Source organism: Sminthopsis crassicaudata, chromosome 1 (genome assembly GCF_048593235.1).
Source record: "Sminthopsis crassicaudata isolate SCR6 chromosome 1, ASM4859323v1, whole genome shotgun sequence".
NCBI classification, from domain to species: Eukaryota; Metazoa; Chordata; class Mammalia; order Dasyuromorphia; family Dasyuridae; genus Sminthopsis; species Sminthopsis crassicaudata.
Window position 1 is genome coordinate 398,296,430 of NC_133617.1, and position 25,029 is coordinate 398,321,458.

General features: G+C 35.9%; 1 protein-coding gene across 1 annotated transcript in view; it reads right to left on the bottom strand.

Annotated features, from left to right (window-relative positions):
- NLRC3 (NLR family CARD domain containing 3) overlaps positions 1 to 13,752 on the bottom strand; it is a 60,729-nt gene extending 46,977 nt beyond the window's left edge. The window contains exon 1 of the mRNA XM_074279965.1: positions 13,620 to 13,752. The gene's annotated coding sequence lies outside the window, so the exon portion shown is untranslated. The remainder of the gene's footprint in view (positions 1 to 13,619) is intronic.
- Between the last annotated feature and the right edge of the window lie 11,277 nt (positions 13,753 to 25,029).

The following is a 25,029-nucleotide window of genomic DNA, read 5'->3' on the forward strand; positions in this document are numbered from 1 at the left end:
AGGATGGTGAGACTTGAGTTCATACAATGTGAGGATAAGGTGAAGGAGCTTGGGAATTTTAGTTCAGAGAAAAGGAAACTCGGAGAAACATAGTGATAGCCCTTCAAATACCTGGAGCTTCATCTTAAGGAAATATTTCCACTGCACTTGTTGAAAAGTTTTGAAATAGGTTGCTAAGCAATTTAATATTCATGTTATCAAATATCAAATAATATTACATTCAATTTAATAAGCACTTATTAAGCACCTACTGGATGTAATAATAATAACTAACATTTATGTAGAGCTTCATGTTCCAGGCACTGTGCTAATTATTACAATTATTATCTTCTTTGATCCTCACAACAGTCCTGGGAGATAGGTGCTAATAGTAATAGCTAATATTTATATAGTGCTTACTATGGAGATAGGGTCATTATCTCCATTTTACAAATGAAGAAACTGAGGCAGATAGTGGTTAAGTATCTTGCCCAGAGGCTACATAGATATTAAGTGCATGAATTTTATATCTCTTTTCTTTATCTCTTGTACTTAACATGGTGACTGACATGTAAGAGCTTAATAAATGCTTTTTTACTGCAATTTACTCACCCTCGACTGTTTTTTTTTTTTATTTTTTTAAATTTTCACTAAATGAATTAGAGACTGATGCATGGTTCCAAAAAATAACTCCTTTGTCACTGATGATAGATATAGATTGTTAAAGAAACAAACAAATCTGTCCCATTTTACATTTATTTGTTGACCTCTTGTCAGTTTCACCCATCTTAAGGACAGTGGGGCTCATTTAGATCTCATGTCAAGCTTTTATTTTTGCTTCCATTACTCTTTATGGTTTTAAATTTTATTTATAATCTTCTCTCACACTACTTCAGAGTGTTTTGCAAATGAATTTGTATTATAAACTGTCTTTGGCTGCTATGTCTCTGCTTGGAAAGAGGAAGTGTTTTCTGATTAAGGAAATTTCTGGATTCTTTTTGAGAATTTAAATGACTTGCATAAGGTCACACAGACAGTAAATGGCAGAGCTGGAAGTTAAGTCTATGAATCAGGATCAAAATAGGATGCTTTCTACTGAATCACACGACCTGCCAACATAAATTGAATTTTTGTAGGAAACTGTTATTACCAAAGTCAATTCCTTTGCTTAGAAGCAGTGTGGTGGGAATAAACACTTTACCTGGAATCAGAGTTTTCTCACTTGTAACCTGTGTGACTTTTGGCAAATAAAAACCTCTTTGGAAATTATTTTCCTCATCTGTACAATAATGTACTAGACTTTTCAGGTTCCTTCTAGCACTTGATCTATACCCTATTTTCATTTTCCAATTTTTGGTACTGACAATTTATATAAATAGCTTAAATTGGAGGTATTAAAATTGTTCAGGGTCTTCTTTAGTCTTTTTTTTTTTTTTTTTGGTCCCTGATTTTTGAAGGTTTATAAGAAAATGTTGTTTTATTTTATTTGAGACTGAGTCTCCCAGTCACACCCAGGATTCTTCTTTGCTTGTCTTCTTTTGCCTTCTCATCCCCATTCAGCATATTGACACTGAATTTAGTATGGATACCAGATTAACTTAGTCAGTGAAGCTCAGAACTCTTGTTATTTTAGAAAAGAAATATGTTGGAGAGGCAGAGTAAAGACAGGGATTTGCCTGAGCTCTCTCTCAAATTCTTTCAAAAAATTTAAAATAATGACTCAACAAATTCTAGAATGTCAGAACCCACAAAAGACAGAGTGAAACATTTTCTAGCCTAGTACAATTTGAAAGATGGGCAGGAAGGGTCTGTCACACCAAGATAAGAGTGGAGCACTGTCTAGCCCAGGCTGTGCCCACACGGTCCCAACATAGACAAACCAGGCAGACTTTAGGATTTAGTCCTGATCCAGCAGTAGCAGTGTCGGTTTCTGGAACACTCAGCTCACAGACGATAAGTTAGGAGGTTGAACTCCTAACTTATCACAAGGATATTATAAGGGTCCCTTTGCTAGCCCTGAGGCATTCTGTTGCTTTGCCTATAATTGGATTCAGGTTGCAGTCCTGAGTGGCAGTTCCAGGATGAGAAGGAGCACTAGCACATTAGAGCTTATGATCACAATGGATCAGGGACCTTCTTCATAGTGCCAGGGAAGAAAAGAGTGCCTCTCACAGACTAGAGTACAGGCCAAGAGAAAAATAAACACCTCTCCTTAGATCATTTCATCTTGGAAGAATTGAAAAGTGTCTCTGAAAACAGCTCCTCTCTCCCCCTGAAGTGTGAGATAGTGCATCTTCCACCCTGGAAGTAGAGCTCCACTTTAACAAAGAGTTAAAAGTCAAGAAATGGGCTGAGAAAATGAGCAAACAACAAAAAAAGATTCTTTCCATAGAAAGTTACAATGGCAACAAGGAAAATTAAAACACACACTTAGAAGACAACAAAGGCAAAATGTGTACATCTAACGCCTCCAAGAAAAATATTAAATGGTCTTAGATCTTGTAAGAGCTCAAAAAGAATTTTGAAAATCAGGTAAGAGAGGTAAAAAGAGAAATAAGAATGATGCAAGAAAATATTTAAAAAAATAAACAGTTTGGTAAAGGAGACACAAAAAATACTAAAAAACAAAACAAAACAAAACAAAAAAACCCAACAACCCACCTTAGAAAATACACTAAGTCAAATGGCAAAGGAAGTACAAAAAACCAACAAGGAAAAGAATGCCTTAAAAAACAGAATTAGCCAAATGGGAAAAAATTCAATGAAGAAAACAAATCCTTTAAAAGTTGAATAGGAAAAATGGAAAAGGAGGTACAAAAACTCACTAAAGAAAATAATTCCTTGGGGCAGCTAGGTGCACAGTGGTTAGAGCATCAGCCCTGAAGTCAGGAGGACCTGAGTTCAAACCTGACTCAGACACTTAACACTTCCTAGCCATGTGGCTCTGGGCAAGTCACTTAACCCCAATTGCCTCAACAAAGTAATAATAATAATAATTCCTTAAAAATTAGAATTGTGTAAATAGAAGCTAATGACTTTATTTAAAAATTGCTAAACAATAAAACAAAACCAAATGAATGAAAAAAATAAGACAATGTAAAATATCTCTTTGGAAAACCAACTGACCTAGAAAATAGATCCAGGACAGAGAATTTAAAAATTATTGGACTACTTGAAAGCCATGATCAAAAAAAAAAAAAAAAAAAAAAAAAAGCTGAAACATCATTTTTCAAGAAATTGTTAAGGAAAATTGCCCTGATATTTTAGAACCAAAGGCTAAATAGAACTTTATAGAATTCATTGATCACCTCCTAAAAGAGATCCCCAAACACCTAAAAATATTATAACCAAATCACAGAATTCCCAGGTCAAGGATAAAATATTTCAAGCAGCCAGTAAAGAAACTATTTAAGTATCTTTTTTTTTTTTTTTTCCCCCCTGAGGCTGGGGTTAAGTGACTTGCCCAGGGTCACACAGCTAGGAAGTGTTAAGTGTCTAAGACCACATTTGAACTCGGGTCCTCCTGAATTCAAGGCTGGTGCTCTATCCACTGCCCCACCTAGCTGCCCCCTATTTAAGTATCTTGTAGCTAGAAAATGGCACAAGATTTAGTAGCTTCTACATTAAAGAATTAGAGAATTTAGAATATGACATTCTGTAGGGCAAAGGAGCTAGGATTATAATCAAGATCTGCTATCCAGAAAAACTGAGTATAATCCTTTAAGGGGAAATTGGATATTCAATGAAATAGAGAATTTTCAAGGATTCTTGATGAAAAGACCAAAGCAGAAAAGAAATTTTAAACACAATATTGTGTTAAAATGGGAAGAGAAATAAAAATGATGCAAGAAAATCATAAAAAAGTGAACAATTTGGTAAAGGAGACACAAAAAATACTCAATACTCAAGAGAAGTATAAAAAGGTAAACAGGAAAAGGAAATCATAAGGAATTTTTATAAGGTTAAATGGTTTACATCCCTACATGTGGAAAATGATACTTTAACACATTAGAATTTTGTCATTATTCGTTAGAAGGAGCTATAAGTAGTTAGGAGAAGTATATATAGATAGGGAGCAAAGGTGTTAGTTAAATGAAAAGAGATGATATCTAGAAAAGTAAAATTAAGGGATGAGAGAGGAATGTACTGGAAGAATGGGAAAGGAAGACATATAATGGGGTAAATTATCATATGAAAGAGGCAAGAAAAAGCTTTTACAGAGGAGGGTAAGAGGGGAGAAGTAAGGGGGAGCAAGTAATTGGTTCAAGAATTGGCTCAAAGAGGGAATAAGATATACACTCAATTAGTTATAGAAATCTATCTTATCCTACAGGAGGCAAGGGAGAAACATCAGGTGATAAAAAGGAAAGCATATTAGAAGGGAGAAGTGGTGGTCAGAAGCTAAACACTTTTGAGGAGGGACAGGGTGAAATGAGAAAGAGGATAGAATAAATGGAGGGAAATACAGCTAGTATTGTGAAAAAAAATTTGAAGGACATTTCTCTCTTATTTCTCAAACATATAAAGGACTGAATCATATTTATAAAAATAAGAGCCATTCCCCAATTGATAAATGATCAAAAGAAAAAATTTTTCAGATGATATGATCATACCTATTTATAGTTATATGGAAAAATACTTTAACTCATTAATAATTGGAGAAATACAAATTAAAACAATTCTGAAGTATTGCCACTTATCTATTAATTTGGCTAATGGGACAGAGAAGAAAAATGACAAATATAAGAGGGGGTGGGAAAAATGAAACATTAATGAATTGTTGGTGGAGTTGGAAACTGATCCAACCATTCTGTAGAGCAATTTGGAACTACAACTATAAAGTCATGCATACTCTTTGACCTAGCCATACCACCACTAGGTTTGTATCCAAAAGAGATTAAACGAAAAAGGAAAAGGACCTATATGTACAAAAATAGTTATAGCATCTCTTTTCTGGTCATAAAAAAATTGGAAATTGAGGTGATGCCCATCAATTGGGGAATGATTGAACACATTATAACATGTGATTATGATGTAATATTCTTCTAGAAGAAATGAAGAACAGGATATTCTCAGAAAAGCCTGTAAAGACTTACATGAGGTGATGCAAAGTGAACTATATTGTGTTCAAAGTAACAGCAATATTGTAAGATGATCGACTGTGAATGACTTAACTCTTCTCAGAAAAACAATGATTTAAGACAACTCTGAAGAACCTATGATGAAAAAAGTGATCCATCCCCAGAGAAAGAACTGATGGTGTCTGAATGTAGATTGAAACATACTTTTTTCTTACTTTATTTTTTTAGGGTTTTAAAATTTTGGTCTATGTTCTTTTTCACAACATGAGTATTATGGAAATATTTTGCATGACTATACACATATAACCTATATTGAATTGCTTACATTCTCAATGGGGGGGAGAAGGGAAAGAATATGGAACTCAAAGTTTTAGAAACTAATGTTAAAATTTGTTTTTACATGTAACTGGGGAAAATAAAATACTAATCAAAAAAAAGAAATATGTCTTTTGTTGCTTCTAAACCCGTGGAATGAAAAGTTGTATTCTACATATATACACATACATGCCATGTTGTTAAAAGTCGCTACTTTAAAAATTCTTATTTGAAGGTCCAATCATTAGCAGAAAATACAGTAAGCCAGTTCTTCAGGTTTAAACCATGGGCTGATTTCTTTCTCTACATTTTTTTTTAATTAAATCACTGCTATCACTGATGTTCTATACCCTGAAAGTCTGATTTTAAGTCAGCAGGCATGATTTTCCCCAACATTCTGTCCCTTTTTACTATATTCAACCCCAGGAGACTTCACAAGTCCAAGAGAGATTGATTTATGCTTTAAGTTAATGCAACACTGCTTAAAATCTTCCTCTGAAGTTCTGTGAGGAACATAATGGCTTTGAAGAGTTATCCTTTGTATATAAATAGAAAGTTTTCAGAGTTAGAAATAAATCTATTAATAGCTATTGGAAAAAAGTTCTAAATCATCAATAATTAGAGAAGTGAAAATTAATAAAATTCTGAAGTACTATCTCACATTCATCACATTGACTAAGTAGACAGAAAATGGAAAATGACAAATTGACATTTTCAGTGTCAGGGATGTGGGGAAATAAGTACACTGATGTGCTATTGGTAGAATTGTGAACTACTCCAACTATTCTGGAAAGCAGTTTAGTTTGTAACAAAGATCATCTGTGAAAAACTTAGCTACTCTGATCAATGATTCAGGACAATTCCAAAAGACTCATGATAAAAAAAATGTTAGCCACCTCCAGAGAGAGAACTAATGAACTGAAGTATACTTTTCTGTTTTTTTTTCTTTTTTGTTTTGTTTTGTGATATATATGGAAATAGGTTTTGCATGATTTTACCTGTATAATTTTATCTTGGGCAAATCATTTAAGTCTGCCTCAATTTCTTCATCTGTTAAAATTTACTGAAGAAGGAATGGCAAACCATTTCAACATTTTTGCCAAGAAAATCCCAAAAGGGGTCATGAGAGTTGGACATGATTGAAACTGACTAACACACTCATCTTGCATCATGAAGCCAGGGGTTGATACTTGGGAGGGAATGAGCCTGACCAGTATCTCTGAAGGCCATATTTCAGAAAACTGGATGAAAGATGGCTATATTAGAAATCAGGAGACCTGGGTTCTATTTTCTGCTGAATTTACTTTGGGATTCTGTTTTTTTCCTCTATACAATGAGAGGGTTGGATAAGGTGGTTTCTAAGAACTTTTCAGCTCTCACAGATGTTAAGTTTGTAGTGTTTGCTTTTCTGCAAAAATTCTTTTTGAATCATTTTTTCTATTGAATTCATAAAAAAATAAAAATTCTATTGTTAAACTAAATGAAATATAATTTCATTGTCAAAATACACTGAGCCTGTTTAAAATGCCAGCTGGGTGAAGATGTGCTCTTTTGATAGTTTATAACTTCAATCTAATCATGATGCTGGGACCTGAGAAGGGAAAGAAGAGTCAAAGGAAGTATCAAGGATGGGCAGGAGGAGATGATGTTAACTGTGAATGATGAAGAAAAAGTACTCATGAGAATAGATGGAACAGTGAATGGAATGAAAAACAGAGGAAGGAAAAGGGAAGAGAATGAGTGGCAGGACCAAGAATGCGGTGGGGACTTTCTCTATTCTGTCTTGGGTGATCACTGGCCTGTGAGAAAGATCAACTCCCTTAGGGGATTCTTCATCTATGAGAACTATATACTTTTCCCCATTGGAGGAGAGAACTGGGATGGTTCCAACTATATTCTTGGTCCATTTATCCACTCTCTCCTATTCTATCCACTGAATTACTGATATTTTTTTAAGACTATCACCACAGTTTGACAAAAAAAGATCAGCATAGGCTGAGGTTTATTCTGACTAGTCCTCTCAGATCCTCCCCAATACACCCGAGTCCCTTCCAGGGAAGCTGCCCTAGTCTCAAACTTATACTCCACCTGGAACCAGAACTTCCATTTACAGCAAGAGGCCTTGAGACATTGTTCTCTGGTGGAAAGAATTCTCTCAGTGTTCAGAGCTCAGTGGGAGTAATAATGGTACACATTTCTATGGTTTTGTTTAAAGTTTTTCTCATAACACAACTGTGAAGCACATAGGCAAATGTTACATTCCACCTTTACTACTGTTACTATTATCACCATTACTACTACTACTACTGTTATTGCTATTACTACTATTATCACTACCTTTACTAACTAGTACTATTACCACCACCACCACCACTACTACTACTACTACTACTACTACTACTACTGTTATTGCTATTACTACTACTATCACTATTTTAATAACTAGTACTACAACTACCACCACCACCACTATTACTGCTACTATTACTATTACTACTACTACCACTACTACTACTGTTATTGCTATTACTACTACTACCACTACCTTTACTAACTAGTACTACTACCACCACCACTATAGCTACTATTACCTAATAAATACCACTAATATTACCATTATTACTACTACTACTACTACTGTTATTGCTATTACTACTACTACCACTACCTTTACTAACTAGTACTACCACCACCACCACCACCACCACTATTACAACCATCACTACTATTACTACTACTATAGCTACTACTACTACTTCTACTACTACTATTACTACTACTGACAACAATAATAATAGACATTTACATATTGATGTCACAGTTGCAAAAATACTTTTTATATAATCACATTCAAGCATTACAATAACTCTGTGACTCCATAAATACTAAAGGATATTATTTTTCCCATTTTGTAGTTAATAAAACTGATTTGCCCCAAACTATTTGGCTAGTAAGCAGCTGAGCCAGGATTTGAACTCTAATGTTCTTGTTCTTAGTTCAGTGTTCTTTCCATTATTCCACTGATCACTCATAAAGAAGGGCTAGGTCTCTGTGTAAACCTAAGCCTAGCAAACTTCAAAGGCCATTCACCCTAAACCATAGAGTTGTGGACCCCTTGGCAATCCCATGACATCTTCATCAGTCTAGATGGACGCTCTGCATTTCAACTGGCCTCTGGAAAACCCTGGAAAACAATATTCCAGACCAGGTATATACAAGCTGACTCATCTACCAGTAGGGCTTGCGCTTTTGAAATAGGCTCCAAAAACTGCATCTGCACTTTTAAGCTCCATTCTCAAATACCAATTTAATAATGATATTCCCTCTCTAACCCCTCTTCTCCCAGGCTTTGTCAAAGACCCAAACTGGAAGAATCATAGAACTCGAGAGTCCAGGAACTCAAAGGTCATCTAGTCCAATCTCTCACCCAGTGCAGAAATCTCCCCTAAATCCTTCTCAGAAGTGATCATGTAAGTTCTGTTCAAACTCCTCTATTGATGGGGAGCTCACCACCTATTAAAGCTGTATATTCTATTTTTCAGACAGCTCCAAATCGACTGTTGTTAATCCTTATTACTGTTCCGTTAACTAAGAACCAGAAATAGTTTTTTAATGGGAAAGCAGCAGAGAGTAGTGGAAAGAGAACTGAATGTGAAATCAGAAAACTTGAGTTTTAGTCCTGCCTGTAATGTTTGAGCTATATGACCTTGGGTAAAGCAATTAATGTCTCTGAGGCTCATTTCCTTGTTTGTCAAAATACTGGATTAACAGTCTTGAAGATCCCTTTCAGACAGAATAGCCTGTCATTATGTGGGATGGAAGCCCAGAAGGCAAATGACTTGCTAAAAAATTTCACTCCCACCCCAATGCTTTGAGTTCCCTCTTACAGAGGTGAAAGTCACTAGATGCAGACAATCTTCATGGAAAACATAAATTCTTGGAGCTATGTGTCAATCAGTCAACATATATTTATTAAGCTAGGCACTAAGCAAAGCACTGGAGATAGATACAAAGGGAGACAAAAGACAATCTCTTATCTCAAGGAGATCACCATCTAATGGGGGAAGCAACAGGCAGAGTGACTATATGAGCTCAGAAAGTCAATAATTTTCAATTCTCCAATTAAAAGCTAATCTTCTCACTGGGACTCCAAGCCTTGAATATCAATTAGCTCTCCAAGAATGACACATTTACCTCTGAGCACTGAAGCAACTGATCCCTCCCAATCTAATCCCATACCTCACCAATTCCCCATTTTTAGGTGAGAATCTGGCTCAAAGACTTTAGGAAACTTCAATAAACTACCCTAAAGGCCAGAGACTATTTACCTAGTAACCTGTAAGAAGAGGCTATGTTTGTATCCTTTTAGGGGAAGAGAGGAAGGAGCATAGTATCATGGAAACAGACTGGATGTTGGGAGATCTGAGTGCTATTGTTGATTTTACCAACAAGTAGATGTGTTTACTTGGACAGATTATTTTATCTTTCAAATTATGTTTCTTCTGTATAAAATGAAGTTAGATGATTTTGCAAGATCTTTTCTAAGATTAGAAACAGGGATCTGAGGGCATTGGATAGCCTGGCAGGCTGCTGACCCTGTTCCAGGAAAATTGCCCCATTTTGGTCCTGAGGAAACTGGAAACCAAGCCTCACTGATACATTGGGGCTCACTGGTTCACCTTACCCAAAGCAAATGCCTAAACAAACAGCTCTTGGCTGCTGGACTACATAACCACCCCAAGGACTGACTTCGGGGAACCAGAGCACAAACTAATCAGGCAGGAAATGAGAACTTTGTGGGTCTATACTTAGCATAAGTCTCCCAGAGTACCTGCTCTTGGGATGCCTCTGGTCTCAAAGATAGATTTTGTTGCGTGGATACATTTTAGGGTCTCAGAACCTCCGTAGATAAGGTGGAAATCAGAATGCAGGCGGATGTACTCATTAGGATAGGTAGTATGACATCATGGAGTGCTGGATCTGGAGGCAAAAGATCCTAGTTTTGCCACCTATTACTTGTTTGACCTTGCAAAGGCCACAACCTCCCTGGATCTCAGTTGGCTCAGTTCTAAAGGAAAGTGCTGAGGTAGAAGAACTTTAAGATCCATTTGAGCTCAAAAATCCATGGCTCTCTGCTTCTAAGAGGCTACCAAGCACAAAGCAGTCACATATCTTCTGTAATTATATATTTTCATTCTCAGTTCTCACAGAACTGGTGAGAGAAACTGGGGGGAGCTGTGTGGTACAACCCAGTATGCATTAATCTGAATCCACCTGACCTGATCAGAGCCCCAGAGGCCACAAACCAGATCATGCTGGTCACCTCACTACAGGAAGTACCTGTAGTGAAGGCTAGCTACATCCTCTAGCTTCATCCTCTTGTTTCATGTGTGTGTTTGTGTGTGTGGCAACTAGGGTTAAAGGACTTGCCCAGGATCGCATAGCTAGTAACTGTCAGGGCTTCCTGATTCCAAGGCCAGTGCTCTATCCACTGTGTTTCTTCAAAAAGCCTTTTCTAATTAATTCCTCTCCACTCTCTACATTGAAACATAATTCTTACCCTAATCTTCTCCCTCAAAACATTTTTAAAATAATAATATTGAGCTGTATGCATTATTGTATGCCTGGATTATATACTCCCTGTGGTCAAAGACCACTTTTCTATAAATCTAATAGTCTAGTAAGGACCTAAACAATCAATATTTATTGGTTTGCAAAATCTAACTTCTCACCAACCAGGCCCTCAGTCTTAAGTAGTTAGGGGAGAGAGAAACTAAGGAATTTCTGTTTTCTAAAAGATAGTACGAAGGCCTGTTTCCTCATCTATAAGTAAAGCAATATGTTTTTATGTATATTCCTTCTATAAAACACAAAAATCTGTCTTTTCCTCATATAATTGCTGTAAGGATGAAATCAGATAATGTATATGAAAGCATTTTTTAAAATTGTGAGGCTCCATAAGGATGGAACATGGTGGTATCTCTGTCTCCTCCCATGCCAAGAACAATTGAGGAAGTTTAGTTCTCCTGGAAGAGTAGCTCTTTATCCAGTTAGCGTCATAATAGCAGACTGGAAGTCTGGGGACCTGGCTGAGTTCCAGCTCTGCCACTGACTTGTGGCATGATATTATATCTCAGTGTCAATTTTCTCATTCGCAGAATGAAAGGTTTGAATTAGATAATATTAGTATATTAATAGTAGTAATAATAGCAATAATAGTAGTATCCACCTCAGAGGGTTGTTGTGAAGCTGAAAGGAAATACTATTATAAAGCACTTTGCAAAACAAAGTGATAGACACATACATATAAACACACACATTATATATATATAATATATATATATATATATACATACACACATATATTTATATACCTATCTATATCTAGGCAAACACACACACACAGTTACACACATATATCCAGCCAAATTTTTTATATTTTTTCCTAATGAATATTGATGCAAAAATCTTTTTCTTATCTTATTAAAAAAAAAAACAGAATAAGAAAAAAGAAAACCAGAAAAGGAATACAAAACAAAATAAAGCAAAACAAAAAAGAATATTCTCATGTACCCAGCAGAACAGCAAGGAAGATTAAAAATATATAACAACAAATTATTGGATCAAAAGAGGATATGTGTGTGTGTGTGTGTGTGTGTGTGTGTGTGTGTGTGTGTGTGTAGAAGAAATTATATACATGAATATCCATTTTTTGGTCTTTACTTCTTTGTAAATTATTCTTTGGCTCTCTGCTGTGTACCTTATTTACTTAATTTCCCTCACCTTTCATTTCCCCCACCCCCAAGCAAGCTACAGTTAAGAAAAGATATATTTATGTACACACACACACACACACACACACACACACACACACACACACTACATACACACATACCTTTCCTATCCATGCTAACTTTGCTTAAATTCTGCTCCATAACTTCCCTTGCTATTACTTAACCTTACCCCCATGTCTCCCCTCCCTTGTCTTCTTCCCTCATCCTTTGCTTCCCCATCCACCCATCCCTCCCCTCTTATTTCTTTATAGATTTTGGAAAGTGCTACATCCTTTATGTTATCTATGTAGTGCTGCCAACCCATTCCTGATGTGAGTAGGTTTTCAAAACTGTGAGCCCTCCTCCCTCCTCTGATGCCTCTGTATCTGCTCTTCCTCTGCACCTCATTTGTATAACATGACTACTATTTTTAACTTAACTCTGTCAATCTTTCTTTTGAGCTACTCTGTTTTTGAGGTGAATCTTAAACATATAGTATACATTTCCTATGTAAAAAAAAAATAAATAAACATTTTTTCCATGTTTAAACAGTTTGTCCATGTTGAGTTCCTTAAAACTGATCTTTGATATTGGCTCTTTAATATTAAATTTTTGTTAAGTTCAGGTTTGGTTGATAAAAAGTCCTGAAAAATCTGCATGTTTGTTGAATGTCCATTTTTTCTCATTCAAAATTGTTGAAAATTTGTATATCTTTGTATGTATATATGTGTGTATATATATATATATCTTTGTACACACATGCATATTCCCAGTTTATATATATATATATCAATATAGATAGAGAGGTATGTAGATTTGACTGTGTATGTCTTTCCTAGGTATAGGGAACTCCCAGTGAGAAAATTTTCTATTAATGCAAAAGTCAGAACTTTCTCAGGAAATGATAGCCAGAGAGTTATCTAGAACATTGAATAGTTAAATGACTTGCCCTGAATGAAACAACCAGTATGTGTCAGCGGAAGGACTGAACCCATGTCTTTTACCCAGACTCTGAGGCTGGCTCTCCATCTACTTAGCTAAAACAGTCACTTGTACTCATATCTCACTATATCTAATCACCAAGAAATTTAAGACATCAATTTAATTAGCTCCCTAATTACTGTGCCACACAGTGTTTTAAAGCACAGTATAAATGTCAAGCTATCGTCATTACTGAATGCTTTTTAAGATCTCTTGGTACTCTTTCTCTGTTCCATTCTAAGGTTCCTTCTAGCTCAAATGCTCTGTATGTGCAGGTCCTTAGAGCTCTAACACTGATGCTGTTTTCTTCCAGAAATGCTGTTAATGATGCTGACTATCTCAGCAACTTTGACAGTTTCAGGCATAAGGCTAAGACCCTGAGTCACATCCCACCCTCATTTCCTACCAGGAAGTTCCCAGACTTCTTCCTTCTCCCATTTTCCAACTCTAGAAATGATAACTTGGTAGGATAAATTGGGTATCATCTTACCTTTGAGATCTGAGCTTTCTCACGAAGACATCCCAGTCAAGGTCTCCATTCTTTAGCCCCTCCTGGGCCCAAACTTAAGAACAAAGGAAGGAGAGATGTCACAGTTTAGTCTGAAGTTTTAAGTTCCTTTGCAAGGAACCAGAAGGCAATAGATAGACAGAAATGCCTTTGACTCTGGAGAGATCCTATGCTACTTCAGTGCTGACTTCCAAGCATCTTCAGTGTTCATGATCATGAGTCCTCTGTTTCAAAAGACACAAAAGATCTTCCTCCATTATAATCATGCAATAGTTTGAGCTGAGGAAGAAAGATACTGGTGGATCTTCTGCTCTAGTCACTGTCAAGTCCCCTGTATGCCATTCTCATCTTGAACTCTTCATCTCTTCCTGTGTTAGGGGTGTAACTACCTTCCTGTACGATTTCAAAAGCCAACAGCCTCAAAGACAAATAATTGAGCTGAGTCTGCCCCCAGCTCAGCTTCCTGGATCAGCCACTAGCTTGATAAGTTGAGAGGGCAGAGGGTGATGCTGACAGATAGATGGGATGTTTTATTCTTAGAGCCAAAACCCATACAAAGTCAACCAGGGTTCCAAAGAGGAATCACGTAAAGCTTCAGTCCCAATGGAAGGGGGAAAAAAAGCTCTTGACTTTCCTCATTCCCTGTCCTAAAAAAAAAAAGAGAGACAAAGAAAGCATCAATGTTAATATTCACTTTGGACAATAAGTAAAAGTACTGAAATAGAAATGTTGAGACTAAAAAACTCAGAGTGAAGCTGAGCCAGGATACTCTTAAACCCTGAATAGCTCCTAACACCTCAGACTGACATATTATTCCTCTATCTTCAGTACTGGTTGAGTTGTTATTCTAGAACTGGGCCTGGCTTAGATTCTTGGCGATCATGGCTTCATGGCAGAGGTCCTTAACATTTTTTTTGTCTCATGGACCCATTTGGCAGTCTGGTGAAGCCTGCGAACTATCAGAGTAATGTTTTTAAATGCATACAACAACATGGAACTATAAAGAAAACCACATATTAAAATAAAGCGTTAATTTTTTCCCCATTCATGTTCAAGGGTCCCTGAAATCTATGCATAGACTTTTTGGGTGGGGGAGGTATTGGGGATCCCAATTTAAGAACCTCTGCCTTTGGGAAGTTATCAATATTGTTTGTCAGGCCCAGAATGCCAGCTTTGCAGAGTTTTGGATGGCTACCTTTGAATGTGCATTGTAGACAAGGGAGCACATTTATTTGTATCTAATAGCTTAGTTCTAATAACCTTTTCTGTTCTTGTAAGACAATATAATTTCTTCCTCTCCCAATATGATACAATTCAATAAGTGTTTCTTAAATACTTAATGCTTAGTCATCTCTCTGCAGGGCAATGGGAATGACACAAAGCTTAGATAAGATATGGTCCCACTTTTAAATTCAGAGTCTAGGAGAAGATAAAATACCAACAAAGAGGGTTAAAATATATATGATAAGTGCATCTAGGTCATAAATTAGAGGGGAAATTATGCGGAAACCAAGAAACAGGGAAATTTAGCAGTTTGCCCAGAATTACTAGAGAATGTAACATAGAACCCACCAAATATGTGAAGTCTGAGAGGAAGGGTGTTAGGAAAGTGAGGTGGAAGTGCAGAAGTCTCCAAGAATTCACTATAATCTTGATCACTTGCTGAAGTCCAGCCCCTGTAGTGAAATAAGAATGTGTTATGCAGGGTCCAGGTGGAGAGAATTCAATATGAACTCTTCAAATTTTATTGATCAGAGACAAATATGATTATAGGCTTGATACAAAATATACTCTTTGATAGTCCTATACCCTTTCCAGCACGCACAATCTACTGTGATGCAAATGATTAAGCCAGGATCTTGGCTACTTCAGAGATGTATATAGTTGAGATACACATCAGAGTAAAATTATCATACCAATGTCCTCTAGTACCTTTCTCCCAATGGCTTTAGTCTCCATTGTGCTTTGCTTTTCCTGTCCTAAGTTCAAAAGTATGTCTTTCAACTCTGAGATGCCACTACACACCTGTCAGATTGGCTAAGATGACAGGAACAAATAATGATGAATGTTGGAGGGGATGTGGGAAAACTGGGACACTAATACATTGCTGGTGGAATTGTGAAAGAATCTGGCCATTCTGGAGAGCAATTTGGAATTATGCCCAAAAAGTTATCAAACTGTGCATACCCTTTGATTCAGCAGTGCTACTACTGGGCTTATATCCCAAAGAAATACTAAAGAAGGGAAAGGGACCTGTATGTGCCAAAATGTTTGTGGCAGCTCTTTTTGTTGTAGCTGGAAACTGGAAGTTGAATGGATGTCCATCAGTTGGAGAATGGTCGGGTAAATTGTGGTATATAAAGGTTATGGAATATGGAATATTATTGCTCTGTAAGAAATGACCAGCAGGAGGAATACAGAGAGGCTTGGAGAGACTTAAATCAACTGATGCTGAGTGAAATGAGCAGAACCAGAAGATCACTGTACACTTCAACAACAATGCTGTATGAGGATGTATTCTGATGGAAGTGGAAATCTTCAACATAAAGAAGATCCAACTCACTTCCAGTTGATCAATGATGGACAGAAATAACTACACCCAGAGAAGGAACACTGGGAAGCGAATGTAAATTGTTAGCACTACTCTCTATCTACCCAGGTTACTTATACCTTCGGAATCTAATACTTAATGTGCAACAAGAAAATGGGATTTACACACATGTATTGTATCTAGGTTATATTGTAACACATGTAAAATGTATGGGATTGCCTGTCATCTAGGGGAGGGGGTGGAGGGAGGAAGGGGATAATTTAGAAAAATGATTACAAGGGATAATATTATAAAAAAAAAAATTTTTTTAATATAGATTTTTTTCATGTCTATAAAAAAAAGTATGTCTTTGATTCATTATATAGCTGTATATATGTATTGCATTTGCTTCAGTCACCAGGTTTCTTATTAATATAATAAGTATGTTTCTGCTATTGTATATAGAAAAAGGAAGTTGGTGAGTTAAGCTATTGTATGTATCAAAAACTGAAATGGAGTCTTACTTCCTAATACTCTATGACTCCTCCCTTTTTAAATTAAAAATGAAGTCTATGGACTTCAGTTCTCATAGTTGAGAATGATTGCAGAACATGCTTGCCAGCACAAGGGGTTAAGCCAATCAGTAACAAAATAAAACATGCAAGAGGAACAAAATGCAAAAGTATTATTTATAGGATTTCTCTTTTTAACCACTGGAATATTTGTTTACTATGTTGTCAGGCTCAATTCCACAGACACTACTTCTTGTCATGTTTTCTGCAAAAAAAAAGTTAGCTATAATAGAGATTCTAAATTGTTTATATGATTCTTTAACCATATTAATGATTGTTTCACTAAGTTTAATTCTTGTTTTAACTCATAATCTATATTAATTTATTCTAAAAAGCTTATGATATATTTTTTTTGCTAATTTATTTGTGAATTGAGTAGTCTGAACAGATTTTGTAAAAGCTATAGCTGAAACAGCATGTGTTGTAATAGTTGCTATCTCTGCTAGAATTCCAACTGTGAATTATCACAGAAATCCCTTTTACTACTACTGTTCTCTAATTTTCCTTGATATTGTCTCAGATCTGTTCATCTGCTGACCTGTACCAATTACGATTAATTTTATTAGACATTATCACATAGGATATATGTTCCATAATAACAACCATAGGTAATGAATTTGAAAAACATTTCACAAATATTGGACATTGGGATAAAATACAATTGTAACCTTTTACACTATATCCTCCTAACACATTCATGATTTGGATTCTCGTGCCATTCCTTAAAACAGTATTTGCAGTTAGAAATATCTGCAGTTATTTAAAAAAAATATACTATACCGTATATCTCTGAGGGGTTTTGAAAACATCATGGAATTTCTTATCTGAGATGTGAAAATTTGTGCAGTTCTAATTTCCAAATACATTGTAACAGAAGACCCATCCAGAGACTAGATAATGTGGGAGTCTATTCACCAATCAGTTCTAGTTCCCCTCTTTAAAGAAATGGGACTCAAAATCCTCTGGGAGCAGGGGGGGATGATCTCATCTTCTGAAACTGCTTCTTGCTGAGAATGGGCATAGATTTGAGTCACTTCCAGGATCCCATCATTTTATGGAGGAGGTGGCAAGCTAGAGCTGATTGAAGTGTCCAGTGATTGATTTAGTTCCTTCAAGTTGACCAATGCAGTATAACTGACCAAAATCTAGAATATAAAGCAAATCTAACAAATAGAGGTTAGGACGATCTGAGATAGAAAGACAACTCCACAAGGACTTCTATAAGATGTAAAGAGGCCAATGTAGATTGGGCAGCAATTTTTCAGGTAATGAAATATATTTGTGGACATACAGTATATATAAATTTTAAAGATGTTTCAGTTTTAGTATCAAATGAACAATAAAATAATAGTTCATTCTTATGGACAATCATGTTAATTGTTCTTACATAATTTTGGAAACCTATAAAGATTTATTTCACCAAATATTTACACACACACACATACATAAAACAAATAAATGACTAAATCAAATACTCATTCACCAAATTATTTAGGATATAATAACTACATATTTTCAGATTGAAAACAACAAGATATATATTTGAATTTGTGTTGACCATTTGCTCTTATCATAAGAATTTGTCATAAAAAGAAAATATGGGGTATAACAATACCATCAGAACTGATTCTTCAGGCCTCAGCCTGAGAGCACACACATGACAAAATAAAACATCCTTAGTTTAGATTGATATCCAATTATAATAGCTTTACTTTATCAGATTCAGGAATGACAAGAAAGAAACAAAGAAACAGAACTGGGAAACTGAGTCAGAAGATCGCAATTTGAGTAAAAGGTCCTAACTCTTATCTTAATACAGACCCTTATCTGTTCAGGGTCACATTTCTCTGAATAGCTTATGAAAATTCTCTCAAGTGATGGGTACTGACTTAATGATCAGGATCAAATTCAAAACTCAAAAGTAGTAGCTGCAGTCTCCAGAGGTTTCATCCTCAATATCAAATTCCACTAACTGTAACTTAAGGCTACATAAATGATCTCTTTTAAAACTTAGACACATAAAAGATTGTTTAACTTGTTTTGTATGTTAAACTCATCCTGGTGCAAAGGATTGATCACTAAATGAACTTATAAAATTTTTGTATGTACTTTCCTTGTTATATATGTTACTATATCTCTTAAACAGGCTCTTCTCTCAGGGCAAGCTGACAAGCTTAAAATTAAAGGGTTTGACAGTGACCCCCAAGGAAGAAGCTGAGCTGTTTGTTGCCCAACCCTCACCATTCATAGTGTTTTTATGGGCTATGCTGTAGATAGTAATTATCAGATTCAGGTTTAACATGATGACAATAGTTCCAAATAACTTAACAATTTTAATTTTTTTTTCTGAGAACAAGTTTTTGTTGTAATTTTTCTGTTAATTTTCTAGCAGCAGTTAAACATATCTCATTCCTTAATTTACATTTACAAAATAATATGAAACAGGATAAACAAGGCTAAATAAACTTTTCACCTTCTTAATAGCTGACAAATCTATTCTGTCTTCAAACTGCTGAGCTGAGTTCTCAGAGATGATTTTCATTGCCTTAAATAATTTTCTTTATTGTTTAGAGAGAATACAAGAAAAAAAAATAGATAGATACACACACACACATGCACATATATTTTTTGTTGAGCTAAAACAGATTTTTGAGATTTATTTAACTTTAGTTCATGAAATTTCCTAAATATCAATCAAATGTTCCAGACATACTGAATTTCCATTTGAATATTTTCCAATTTTACACAAATATTAATGAATCAGGAAAGAGTTTTAGATAAAATTTTTTGTGTCTGGGCCCTGAGAAGTCTGATTCTAGATAACTCAAAAACAGGATGATTTTTTGATAGTTTTTTTTTTAAAGTAGCTGTGAATTGCTTTTCTGTTTTCTTAAATTTAGTGCAAAGAGATTACAATTTATATATTCTTCTAATGGGTTTTGATTTAAGCTCCTTTACAACTGATGGGGGTTGAGGTCCCTTTAAGATTCCTTTCTAATTGTCCAACCCATGGCTGACCTTGATTCACAAATCCTGGTCAAAGGCACCCTTTGAATATCCAGGCCCAGCCCCACCATCAGCTCAGCTTCCCCCAGCCCTCACCTGATCTGAGCTAGCTGAAAAGCCCACCAGAACTGGGTACCGCCCATCATCTTCTAGGTATAAAAGAAACCGGCCGGAGCGCTCTCTTTGCAGGAGCCCTTCCCCCAACACATGGTATCCTTCCAGCCATGTAGGGGTTCCTGCTCACCCAGCGGCCACCTCTGGCCCTGGCATCGTTCTAACTGAGCTTTACTTCCAAATTTCTACAATAAACCTTTTACTTATCAATCTAGGTTTTCGGGCCTGTAAATTCATTTACAGGGGACACTGCGCCTCATGGGATTATCTTACTATCTATGCGCCGAGAAATGGGGTTCCCCTTTTCCTTTCTCTCATTACAACTACTTTTACCATCATGTCTTAAATAACAAATTACACTGCATTATGCATATTTTCTTTCTCTCCCTCTTATCCCTTCTTCAGATCAGAGAAGGAAGAGGAAAGAGAAAGAGATTCTATACACTATTTTCTTAAGCCTAGTGAGGCCTAGTTGAATTTGCTTAGTATAATTTTACACACACCCAAAAAATTATTTATTTCAACATTAGTATTGTATATTGTTTACATCTAAAAACCCATAGAGTTATCAAAATATGAAGCAATTTTTATCCAATAAAGCAGTTGACATTCGTATAGCATTTGTTTTTTGTTGAGCAACAATCAATATAATTATCTTTACAAATCAGAAAACTGGGAAGATATAAATTAATTTGCTGTAAATTACATAGCTAATACACTTCTATAACTGAAATAAAGAATGGTGAGTTTACCAGAAAACAGAGGTAGAATGGCTTACACACTCCATGCTACCATGCTGGGTGCTGCCAGGGGCACCAGATTCTTCTCAAAAGGCAGAAGGTGATGAAAGCTGAGGTGGCTGGAGACAGGATTTCTGGGAATGGTAAATCATGGAGCCTGACCCCCACCCCATCTTCTTTCCTCCAAGAGGGGTTGGGCAGGAATTTTATGCAAGGCTTTGAATCTACCACTATTGAAGCTTTTCCTACTATACTGTAACAATTGTGATTCCAGTGATAATAATCTCATTAGCAATACTATGAAAGTTCACTCTTACTCCCACCTGGAGTGGGAAATTACTCCAGACAAGACAGAATTCAAAGAAAGGTTAGTAAAATTTGTTTTTTCCTAATTTTTATTTTTGACTAATTTCCAGATCCCTTAATTAATTTTGTCTCAAATTTTTTTGAGATTTTGCTAAGGCATTTTGCTCATGAAACTTTTGAGAATCTGTAAGCTGTTATTTTAATTTTATTTTCTAACCCCTTTTTCTGGGCATTTTTTCAACTTTTGGCCAGAGGTTTTAAATTCATAGAAAAAAAAAAAAGGTTAAGCCTTTTCCCGGAAAATTTTCCAGCATACAAACTACAGTAAAGAGGGTTTTTTTCTGGCTGGTTGCCTTATGACTCTTTCCAGGCAACAAAATTTAGCTTATACAGCAAATATGACACGGACATTCTGTGCAGAAACAAACATAGATGCAGACAAAAATGACATGGAAGAGAATTGTCCCAACTTTGTATAACGCCATAAACTTGAAAAAAAAAATCTTATCCTGTTATTATTACTTGAACAAGCATCAACCATTCTTAGACACACACACACACACACACACACACACAATTACTGTTAAAGAAATCTTTTAACTAGCAGGATGTTCAGAACTAGGGCTGTTTCAAAAACTAGCAAATTTGCTATCTGAAAAATATTAAGATCTTGAGTAGAATACAGTGTAGTGATAATTGCATATAACTCCTTCTGCTGTGTATATTCAAACAAGATATTAAAAACATATTTAGTAGTAGTGTTCAAAGACAAGGATAAGGAGACAGATCTTAAATGAGGTTTTCATTGCTATTTTTGTGTTAAAAAGGGTTTTGACAGAAAAAGAGACAAGGGTCTTTTTAGGTTTGCAAAAAGGGTTTGATATTACTGAATCATTTTAAATTTAGGCCTTTTTAAAACCCCACCTCTCAAACCTAGCTTTCCTGGGGATTTGAGACATAGTCTACAATGCAGGTTCTATTAGTAGGTGGAATACATTTACAAAGAAATTAACTTTTGTTAGTCAATCATGTAAATATCCATTGATAACTAATCATGAATTGCAAAATTGGTAGCTAAAAATTATCAATTGGATCTTAATACCTAGTTAATAGAACTTGTCAATCATAATGATGTGGGCTGTGATCCCTTTTAAGATTCCTTTCTGATTCCCAACCCCCAAGGCTGAATTCCAGTGGGAGATATCTGGCCTCTCCCAGCCCCCATGGGGTCTGAACTAACTTGGGTTGTGTCAGCCCCCATTCTAATGATCTGCTCAGGTTTCCCAACCCCCCACCCCCAGCACAAACAGCTTCCTCCTTATCTAAAAACCCATTGAATTCTATTCAAATTCTAACCCTGGCTGAAGCTCAGGCCAGAAGCCAATCTGGGATGGGACTCCACCCATGAGCCCCTTCACATTACCAAAAGCCCCCTATTATAAAAGGGGAACACTGGAGTCCACTCTTTGCAGAAATCCCAAACACAGCATCCTTACGCCTGTCATGTCAAGGATTTCTGCCTACCAGTGCCAGCCCTGGCTCTGGTGTCTTTCTACCTTTACCCTTACTTCCAAACCCCACAATAAACCTGTTTTATCAATCTAGGTTTTCAGGTCTGTAAATTCCTTTACCGGAGACTCTTGTGCCACTACTAGACCTCATTTAACTCTGTATCCTTGCATGGAATCCAAAGGGGTTGCAGGGGAGCTCTATTTGACTCCCTGTACCCTGAACCTGCCAGTAGACCTCAATTAAATCTAATTTCATTTAGGTACTCCTTATCTAGTTCTCATCAATTATCAGAAGCTAATAAAGATCTTTAGAGTATAGCTGATGAAATATGTGTGGGAAGTCTCTGGTTAATTGCAAAGTTTTTTTTTTTAAAGCTTTTTGAATCAGTATCACCATCTGAGGGCAAACAGAAAATCCTTTCCAAGACTAGTTAGCTAAATAATTCATTGCTCCTTTTATTGCCTGCAACTGCTCCTAACTTCTTTGGTAAGATTTCTTTTAGAATTTGGATTAGAATCTTCTCATAAAATTTGAAATAATTTTGTCAATTCCTGTATTCCCAATTTCAAATACAGTCTTATCCAATCAGTATCCCTCACTAATTCCTGATAATCCAATTTCCATTTTAGAATTGGCCTAAAATCATTGATAATGCAAACAGAATACTGTGCTTCCAAAAACCTTCACCAGCCCGAATTTTTTATTTTTATATACATAATTTTAAATTTTATTTTTATGCTTTTCCTATTTTTATGTAAGGTATTATTAATACTTCTATTTTTCTCCACCTATTTATTTAGGAAAAAAATGCCATGGTGAGGAATGGCCTAGGAAAGAATACATATTTTCTTAAAAATTCAGAATAACCTTAAATCTTGGCAATGTTTGTAAACTACATCCTAAAATAAGACCTAGCAGAAGGATGTGGACTTAAGTGAATCTCTAGTGGGGAGAGAATATATTCTATATTATCTGTATTTCCATGTGACACCACAGAAAGCTGCTTGAAGAGAAGTAAAATGTTTTGGATTCTCCCCTACCTAATATATTTTTGCAATCATCATTCAGCATTTTAAAAGGCAGGTTGTTTCAATGGAATTTTAACTTGCCACCCTTTACTGATTGAAAAATGGTTTGTGATTTTGTAATCTGAAATGGATTATTTAGATCAGAGGTTGAAAAGACTTATTGTATTTCAAAAGGAATATCCCTTTCTCTTTCTTTAGCTCTCTAAAGTGTTTCCTTGAACTATTCCTCTAGGTATAAGGATTTGACTTTTCTTCCCAACAATGAATGAGATGAGGTGAGATCTCTCAAGACAGTTGTGAAAATCGAGTAAGGCTTCATCTACTTCAGAGTTCGAGTAGGCCTGAAGGACTCTGAAGGGCATTGCCTTCCCCTCCTATGACATCTCCCTATTTCATCCAAATATGGGCAACTATGTACTTATTGGTCAAGTTCAATTTCATGGGTAGATCTCGCGTTTAGAATGTTAAGACTCTCAGCCAATGAGGATGAGGGTCAGTGGTGGGAGGGGGCGTTTTGCGTTAGGGATTAAAGGTGCTGTCCTGCCCACAGGAGGCGCTTCCTCTCTTCGATAGTCTACTCGAAGAGTGGGACGCCCTTCTCGCGAGAATGTACAATAAACTTTGCTTTTCTCTAGAGCTCTCTCCAGCTTTTTTATTAAATGGTGTTCCCTCACCATTTCCGTACCACACAACAAGAAGCCTGGGGAAGGAGAGGAGGTGCTAATTTTTTCCCTCTTCCAGTATTCAAACTTTGCAGTCTCTGCCCTCCTGTCTTCTTCCAGAGTACTGATAAAATAATTTACTTTAAGGATTTAAGGGAACTGTCTCTGAGAGTTGGAGAAATATTCCAAAAATGAGAATACAGAAATTGGAAGATCTCCTAGTCCTTTATCTAATTAATGATTTAAGACACTATTCACAGTCCTTACTATCTGATTGATTTTGCCTTATTCCAAATTCAATATATGTGCTATATTGATATCAGCTGGACAATAATCAATTCTATAAATTTTATCTTACATATACATTCCTATATGATACCTGATATTTTATATTCTATATTTATCTGATATTTGATATCCTCCCCCTGTGTCAGCCTACTGATAAACTAGTATTAGAAAATACTAAATTATTTCCAGTGATAAAGTGCTTGTAGGTGATCACCTTTTCCCCCCACTTTATCCTCACTTTTTATTATTTATTATTGTATTACCTGAATACATGTGTGTGCTTTTTCTAAAAGGGCAGCCTTCCAAGGAAGCTTTGTCTACTCCTAAAGTTCTGTCCACTTGTGAAGTTCCACCCCTGTTTGTTGAAATCCAGCTCCAGTAGTGAAATAAGGGTGTGTTATGCAGGATTCAGGCGGAGAGAATTCGATATGAACTCTTCAAATTTTATTGATCAAAGAGACAAATATATATATATATATTTCCAATGCTTAAAGGCTTAATACAAAGTACACTCTTTGATTTCTATACCCTTTCCAGCAAGCACAATCTACTAAGATGCAAATGATTAAACCAGGGTCTTGGCTACTTCAACAGAGATGTAAATAGTGAGATACCCATCAGAGTAAAATTATCA